The sequence below is a fragment of the Topomyia yanbarensis genome, chromosome 1, assembly GCF_030247195.1.
Source record: "Topomyia yanbarensis strain Yona2022 chromosome 1, ASM3024719v1, whole genome shotgun sequence".
In the NCBI taxonomy this organism is placed as follows: domain Eukaryota; kingdom Metazoa; phylum Arthropoda; class Insecta; order Diptera; family Culicidae; genus Topomyia; species Topomyia yanbarensis.
The window spans coordinates 124,322,426-124,331,007 of NC_080670.1; the positions used below are offsets into that span (position 1 = coordinate 124,322,426).

At 42.0% G+C, this 8,582-nt stretch overlaps 1 pseudogene; it reads left to right on the top strand.

Moving 5' to 3' along the window:
• Positions 1–1,119: 1,119 nt before the first annotated feature.
• LOC131675884 (DEAD-box helicase Dbp80-like) lies at positions 1,120–3,208 on the top strand (annotated as a pseudogene).
• Positions 3,209–8,582: the final 5,374 nt, after the last annotated feature.

Sequence of the window (8,582 nt, forward strand, 5' to 3'; positions counted from 1 at the left end):
AAAAAACAAGGTTAGTAATTTTTTGTATTTTTTTTCATCGCGACCTGTCAAAATTTTGTAGTTTTGAGAATCAATATTTTGAATTTGAATGGTAAGTTTTAAAATATTATTGGAAATGTGATTGTTTCTAGTAATTATTATTATTTACAGGCACACCCGAACAAAGCAGCCACAAGAGCAGCATTTTTCGTCAGCAGCAGAACCAGCAGCCATCTATCTACTTGATAAGTTTTCATCAACAACAACCAGATGCTACAAATCAGCTCAACTTGACTCAACATCCTGGATCAGGCAATCAGCCAACCAACATTAAATCGATACAACCGTAGCAGTACCAACAACTCCAAATCCAGCAGCTGTCAACAATCTCTCAAAAAAGAACCACAGCAATTACAGCTCAGAACCAACAAAGCAACAAGAGCTTTTTTTACGAATAATGGACCCAACGGACACACTTTATCGGCACATTCTGTCGTAAAACTTGCCTGCCACTATTCTTACCAGCGGTTACCTTCCTGATGTAGAGAAATCAGATTCAAACACAAACGTCATATTACTGCCTTGGCTCCTACCAGTTGCTTGCATGAAAATATCGCTGCCTCCACAGTGCTCGTGATTCCATCCCAGCAGCAGCTAGCAACCACAATTCCAGTGCTTATCGCCAGCAACATCAGAAAATTAAGATTTCCCCCAGACCATGACCATCATCCGACAGATCGGTAGCAACAACGTTCAACTGACGGTAGAACCTGGCCAGCAACCGCAACTAGTGCAATCGATTCAAGCCAATCAGGGCCAAATGTAGAAGACCATTGGTCAACCGCAAAAAAAGATACATCAATAGCACCTTCAAACACAGTAGCAGCAGCATACTGTACTGTACCACGCCGCGTGCAGGAGGACTTTTTTATTCAGTTGGTGCAGCAAGGTGAGTCATTTTTACTACCTTTTTTAGTTTCGAAGGATCCGTACCGTGTTCAGTACATTGTAATGTAATACCCTATTCTTCTTTCAAAAGCTCGCGTTCACTCATTCACGGATATTTTTCATCATAATTTTTTTCAGATCGAACAGCAACCATAGCGGATACACATCACCGAACACCAGCAACATAATGCCATGGTAACCACCCAGCAGCAGAACACGGTGATAATGGGCCAACAGTAAATACAACATCAAGATCCTCGGAAAGGACTTTCTCTTTCGGTATGTGTTTAACAGTAGCTTCTCTCCTCCAAGCATTCCTTTGCATATTTAGATGTCCTTGTCAATTTACAGAACAAACATAATGGAAGCATACTCTACACGCGCGACATATTCAATCGGGCCAACCGTGTGACTCGTTTGGAAAAAAGCGCTCATCATCGGTTTCATGGCAGCGAAGTGAGCAGACAAAAGAAGGCGTTTTTTTCCGAAAGGTCGCTCTGGGCAAAAGTTCAGACAATTGCAAGGAATAAACCACCGGAGTGACAGTATCCGTGCTGTTTAGGACCTTTTTCCATATATTGTAGCTTTTGAATTTTAATACCCGGTCGAAACAATGGCAAGTGCTGCCGATAACTCGGTCAAAAAGGCGGAGGGAGGATCAGGAAATTTCTGCACTCGGTAAGTGTTGTTTTTGTCATAACCAACTAACCTATTTTTGAAGCGATAATTTTTCCATAGGTTTTGAATTTTTCTTTTCAATACAAATAGGTTATCGATCTGAGTATCCCTAAGGATAAGGAACCAGAGCCGGCGGCTGACAGCCCAAAGAAAGAGAATGCGGAAAAACCTTCTAGTTCACCGCCAGTAGAACCAGCGATCAAATTACTCCCGTAAAAACGGCTGCACCTGCAGTTTTGTTTTCGGTAGCTACAGAAATTAAGACTTTAGCAGCTCCTAAAGAAAAAAAAGCTGCTAGCGAAAATGGAGAAACAGCTTCCTCCACGGAAGATGCAGAGGCATTCAAGTAAGTCGAAATCTGGAGAAAATTTTGATTAGGACATAAGTAACATTGAGAGCCTCTCTCTGTTTACTTTCTGTTTCGATTATTACGTCTTTATAACACTTTACACTAATTTTCCAGTACATATCGAAAGCCGATAGTTTTTACTAGAATATTAGGCAATGAGTTGAGTACTAAATATTGAAACGACCGGGTAATTAACAGAAGAGAAACACACCAAAAAAATCTCATTGTTACTTACGTCCTATTCAAATTTTTCTCCAGAAATATTTAATATCAGCTTTAAAATTATCCATGATTCATCTTTTAGCCCGGCGGATGCAAGTTTGCTAATTAAACTTATTCGCAAAGGTCTAGTAGAATCAAAGCTGGATCTGGGGGTGAAGGATCCTTCTTCGCCGCTATACTTGGTTAAAACTTTCGAAGCTTTGCACATGAATTCGGAACTGCTTCAGGGAGTCTATGCTATGGGTTTCAACGCTCCTTCCAAGATTCAGAAGACGGCTCAACCTACTCTGTTGGCCGATCCGCCACAGAACATAATCGCCCAGAGTTGGTCGGGAACAAGAAAAACCACTGCCTTCGTGCTGGCAATGCTCAATCGAGTAGATCCGTTGAAAAACTATCTGCAGGTGATTTGCCTTTCCCCACGTATGAACCGTTCGCGGTGAGAAGATCGTCAAAGGGGCGAAGCTGACTAATCATATCATCATCGGAACAGCCGGGCGTTCGACCTTAAGAAGATTGCAATTTTTGTACCGGACGAGGCGGGCGTTATGATCGCTGTTCTTTTTAGCCACGTACGAGCGGGAGGTGATGGGATTCGCCCAGTACATCGTAACCAATTCGATCATGATTCTTCTGGTGCGGGAGCAAGAATCACTCGATAACACCAAACACTACTACGTCAAATGCCGCAACCAGGACGAGAAATATCAAGCAATTTCAAACATGTACGGTGTGATTACCGTCGGACAAGCGATCATTTTCTGTCATATGATGTATAGGACAGTTGTAAACTCCAAGTAAACTTATTTTCGGCATTGTTAATCGATCGAAACAGGCACGCAAAACGGCCGGTTGGACCAGGATAATCACTCAGTAGCGGTACTGTCCGGTGATCTAACGGCGGAGCAACGGTTGGCCGTTCTGGATCGATCCCGAGCCGGACTAGAGAAGGTATTGATTGCAACGAACGTTTTGTCTAGGGGTAAGTTCCACCACTTGATTCTGGCTGCAGCACCAGGTTACGGAGAGATTCTTCCGCCTTAGGTATCTTAGGTATCGATGTTGAACAGGTGACCATTGTCATCAACTTCGACCTGCCGATGGATTAGCAGGGACGAGCCGATTGCGAAACGTATCTACATCGAATTAGACGCACCGGTAGATTCGGTAAGTGTGACTCATTCTTGTGATCCTATAGATTGTATTTCTTCCCACTTCTTTAACAGAACGGAATCACCATCAACCTAGTGGGCAGTGATCGAAGCATGATGATTTGCAGATCAATCGAAAAACACTTCCGGAAAAAGATTCAGTTGCTAGACGCGGAGAACTCGGACGAAATTGAAAAGATCGCACCGTAGTGTTTTCGACGATCGCACCGTAGTGTTTACTACTACTGGTGAAAGGCATAGGAGCTTTTTTGGGTCATACTTGTTTTGATTCTGAATTTATAATTTTATTAATATTTTTTTCTTCCTTGACCTGACATATGTAACCAACAGGGTAATAAATTTACAATTAAAATTACAATTTATCTCTACCCAGTTCTATCCAAACATTTGAAAAGGGCCTAACTGCAAAATGTAACAAATTGAAATTTCATGTTTTCCATTAACAAATATCTACCCGAGCACGTATTGTGCCTTGCAGGATAATCGCTCGATATGCGATTATATGAAAGCTCAATTGAGATAGGCGCGTGACAGCCGCCCATATAAATTTATAGGCAGCTTTTTCCTTGAAGCTTTCGAAAAGCACACAGCTGGCAGAAAAATAAAGCTCCACTGAAATCTGCTTGCGGAGCAACTGCGGCTATATTTGATGCGCCTTTCAGACGCCCGCAATGTGAGATTTTATTATAAGCGCGACAATACATAACGCAACATTTGATCATGAAGAATTTTGATAGCGATTTTACAACAATTAATAAAAGGGCCTAATTGATTTTTATGACCGAACTGATTATGAAAGGACCCAACTGATTGAAAAGTGCCTAACTAGCAATACACTCGTTTTAAATGGATTATAACGTATTATTGTATTATGACTGATTGTAAAAGGCTTATAACATCTTTTCCATAATTTACATACAAGGTCAATCTGACCATCAAATTAGAATTCAGTTAATTCGTCTAACTTTCGGTGTAATATCAGACTTGAACAGCATTTTTTGTGTGAGGTATTCTGCCGCTAGAAGCAAAACTGTCCCATGTGCTATGGGAATCCCTATACACATGGGACAATTATGCTTCTTGTGGCAGTAATGCAAGTAGTAGCAATATGCGCAATTCCTTAAACCTCTCTAGTGTTTCATGCAATAAGAATTACCACGAATTACTTATGGCAATAAATTTGAACTACGATTCTCACAATTGTTATACCAAAAATAGGTTTGTATCCGTACTGATTATTGGTAGCATTCCCTGAGACTTCCAGAACATTTAGTAGTAGCCATTGTTATCATAATCGATTTTTAACGTCAGCCAAAGTTTAAAGCCTAGGGTTTGGTTCGACCTTGTAAGTAGGGGTTTGCCCGCTACTCGGGTTCTTATTTGCCCGGCGTACCCTTCGTTTCAGGGCGGCCTAGGTGCTTCTACAGAATTTCGGATTTTCGTTTCACAAGAAAAAAAGTAAACAAACAAAATAAATTATTAAATTTACCGACTTTTATTCTCCGCTACTCTCTCAACTGCTGCTGCTGCTGGTGATCTGCTACTGCTGGCGGAAAGGCGGGCGGTTTCCTCCGACCGGCCGGGACAACAACGGCCGCGTTTTCCTTTGAACGTTGGCTGCTCCGGCAGCGGTCCTTGACAATTAGCTAGGGAGGTGAGCTTGGCTCCTTTGTTGGAACCTCCCTAGCGACGTTGGTGACTAATCACCGGATTCACTTGCTCCCCGCAAGGAATCCCAGAAGACACCGCAGTGTTCTTCCCAGGTGGAACCGTTGTCCTACCTGCTTCCCTCTCCTTGGCTGTTAGCTGCAGAGGAGAGCAAGGCTCGTTCGACTTATCCTCTGCAGCGAGAGGGGCGGGTGCGTCGGATCCTTAACGGTTAGCCGGGGAAGCGAAAGCTCCTTGGGAATTAGCTTCCCCCGACGGCGATCCAGCACCACTAAACAAATGAGCACCCGGACCACGGACCGGCACTTTCGACGGAAATCGACCGTCGCACACGCGCACTGAACGTTCGTTACGGTGGCGGGAAACTGTCCCGAAATAAAAACAATAATTTTCTGGACGTCTTTTCGTTGCCGTGGTCCGTCACTTTTTAACTCGATGGCCGCCTTCCGCACTCCACTATCACCAACACCAAAAAAACGCACATCCCGCATAGCTGTCATCGCTATGGTACAGCATAGTCCGCACACTTTTCGCAGCGAGAGGAGAGCGGTTACCTGACTAAACCCTATGTTATTAATATACAAATATTTAACAAAAATTACTACACCTATCTGATCTAACAAAATCGTTCACAAACAAAAATATAAACAAAATTTAACGTAAAAAGCGAACGATCATATGGAACAGTGGTGAGCATAATTTTACGTAAACAATACACTCTACGGAGTGTATACGTAAAAAAAGGTATATTTCCACCCAGTGCTAAATTGTTACCCTCACGGGTTACAACCTGAAACCGATTGAGTCGGAGTCGGTTGTTATATTTGCGTTATATTTCCGGATTCCGAAGCGTGTTTCGAAAGGTAGTTTCCCCGAGACTTGTGAAAGCGGTAAAGGCGGCCAAGGCAATCAGATTTGCTTCTTAATGGTCAAACGCCGATTAAGAGTTACGATTCGGACAATTACAATAGATTTGGTTTGAGCGAATTTCGATCATTTCCCTGGGTCTTCTGGAACCGGTAGAAGCAGCCAATTTAGATAGAAAATGGCCAGCCAATGATTTAAATTTCCGATGGCAGGAATTGTGCTGTCTAAATTGGTCAGACTGAACTTCCCCGAGACATCCGGAACCGTCACAAATAAGCATTATGATTAATCATGCTCAAAACATGATTCACGCTGAGTACGTCACTTCCCTGAGAGCTTCATGAATGGCAAATAGGTTTACAATTGTTACCGATTTCATACACATCCGTGATGAATTAATAAAATACATTATTTAAAACATTTAAATGACAGCAGAAATATAAAAAAGAAATAAACAAACAACAGCTGATATCGTTTTCCAGTTATCAAAAGCGACATCTAACAGCAAACACACAGACTAGTTTTCGCGAGCAAATGTCAAAATTCCGCACGGAAGAAGGAAAAATATTTCGCGACCTCATTTCGCAAGAGGTGCATACTAAGCTTCACTGTCCAGGAAGAAAAGAAGAATTAAAACAAATTCGAATATAGTCGCTACCCCTGCGCAAATAACCATAACAAGCTTGGCATTAGCAACAGCGGCTCCAGTCTCATGAACCAACCTCCCCTTGACGTATCTGGTCCTTACGAGCACAATGGCAGCTCAAACAAATAGAAGAAGAGTGCAGTTTCCCCCAACAAAAGACAGATGCTACAAAATATCTCCATTATTCTCGTACCGTCGTACCAACATCCTGGATCTGGCAATCACCCACCCATTATAAACATCCAATAGATACAACAGAAGCGACAACAACAAGAGCAATGTCAAGTCTAACAGCAGCTAAACCCTCAAAAGGAATCAACTTTCTGCTCAGAACTCACAAAGCAACAACATGATCGCTACATCAGTTGCTCGGATCCTGCAGCAAAAGCAAATCTAACAGCAGCAATAGCAACAGGCCGTTCAAACCACTTCCATCATGACAGGAAACATGCAGCATCCGATCATGATCGCAGCAGAAGCACCACCGTCAACTATAACAGCAGCAAATTAAGATTTCCCCTGTCGATGGCTATCACTCGGACGAAATTGAAAAGATCGCACCGTAGTGTTTTCGACCAGCTACTGGTGAAAGGCATAGGAGCTTTTTTGGGTCATACTTGTTTTGATTCTGAATTTATAATTTTATTAATATTTTTTTCTTCCTTGACCTGACATATGTAACCAGCAGGGTAATAAATTTACAATTAAAATTACAATTTATCTCTACCCAGTTCTATCCAAACATTTGAAAAGGGCCTAACTGCAAAATGTAACAAATTGAAATTTCATGTTTTCCATTAACAAATATCTACCCGAGCACGTATTGTGCCTTGCAGGATAATCGCTCGATATGCGATTATATGAAAGCTCAATTGAGATAGGCGCGTGACAGCCGCCCATATAAATTTATAGGCAGCTTTTTCCTTGAAGCTTTCGAAAAGCACACAGCTGGCAGAAAAATAAAGCTCCACTGAAATCTGCTTGCGGAGCAACTGCGGCTATATTTGATGCGCCTTTCAGACGCCCGCAATGTGAGATTTTATTATAAGCGCGACAATACATAACGCAACATTTGATCATGAAGAATTTTGATAGCGATTTTACAACAATTAATAAAAGGGCCTAATTGATTTTTATGACCGAACTGATTATGAAAGGACCCAACTGATTGAAAAGTGCCTAACTAGCAATACACTCGTTTTAAATGGATTATAACGTATTATTGTATTATGACTGATTGTAAAAGGCTTATAACATCTTTTCCATAATTTACATACAAGGTCAATCTGACCATCAAATTAGAATTCAGTTAATTCGTCTAACTTTCGGTGTAATATCAGACTTGAACAGCATTTTTTGTGTGAGGTATTCTGCCGCTAGAAGCAAAACTGTCCCATGTGCTATGGGAATCCCTATACACATGGGACAATTATGCTTCTTGTGGCAGTAATGCAAGTAGTAGCAATATGCGCAATTCCTTAAACCTCTCTAGTGTTTCATGCAATAAGAATTACCACGAATTACTTATGGCAATAAATTTGAACTACGATTCTCACAATTGTTATACCAAAAATAGGTTTGTATCCGTACTGATTATTGGTAGCATTCCCTGAGACTTCCAGAACATTTAGTAGTAGCCATTGTTATCATAATCGATTTTTAACGTCAGCCAAAGTTTAAAGCCTAGGGTTTGGTTCGACCTTGTAAGTAGGGGTTTGCCCGCTACTCGGGTTCTTATTTGCCCGGCGTACCCTTCGTTTCAGGGCGGCCTAGGTGCTTCTACAGAATTTCGGATTTTCGTTTCACAAGAAAAAAAGTAAACAAACAAAATAAATTATTAAATTTACCGACTTTTATTCTCCGCTACTCTCTCAACTGCTGCTGCTGCTGGTGATCTGCTACTGCTGGCGGAAAGGCGGGCGGTTTCCTCCGACCGGCCGGGACAACAACGGCCGCGTTTTCCTTTGAACGTTGGCTGCTCCGGCAGCGGTCCTTGACAATTAGCTAGGGAGGTGAGCTTGGCTCCTTTGTTGGAACCTCCCTAGCGACGTTG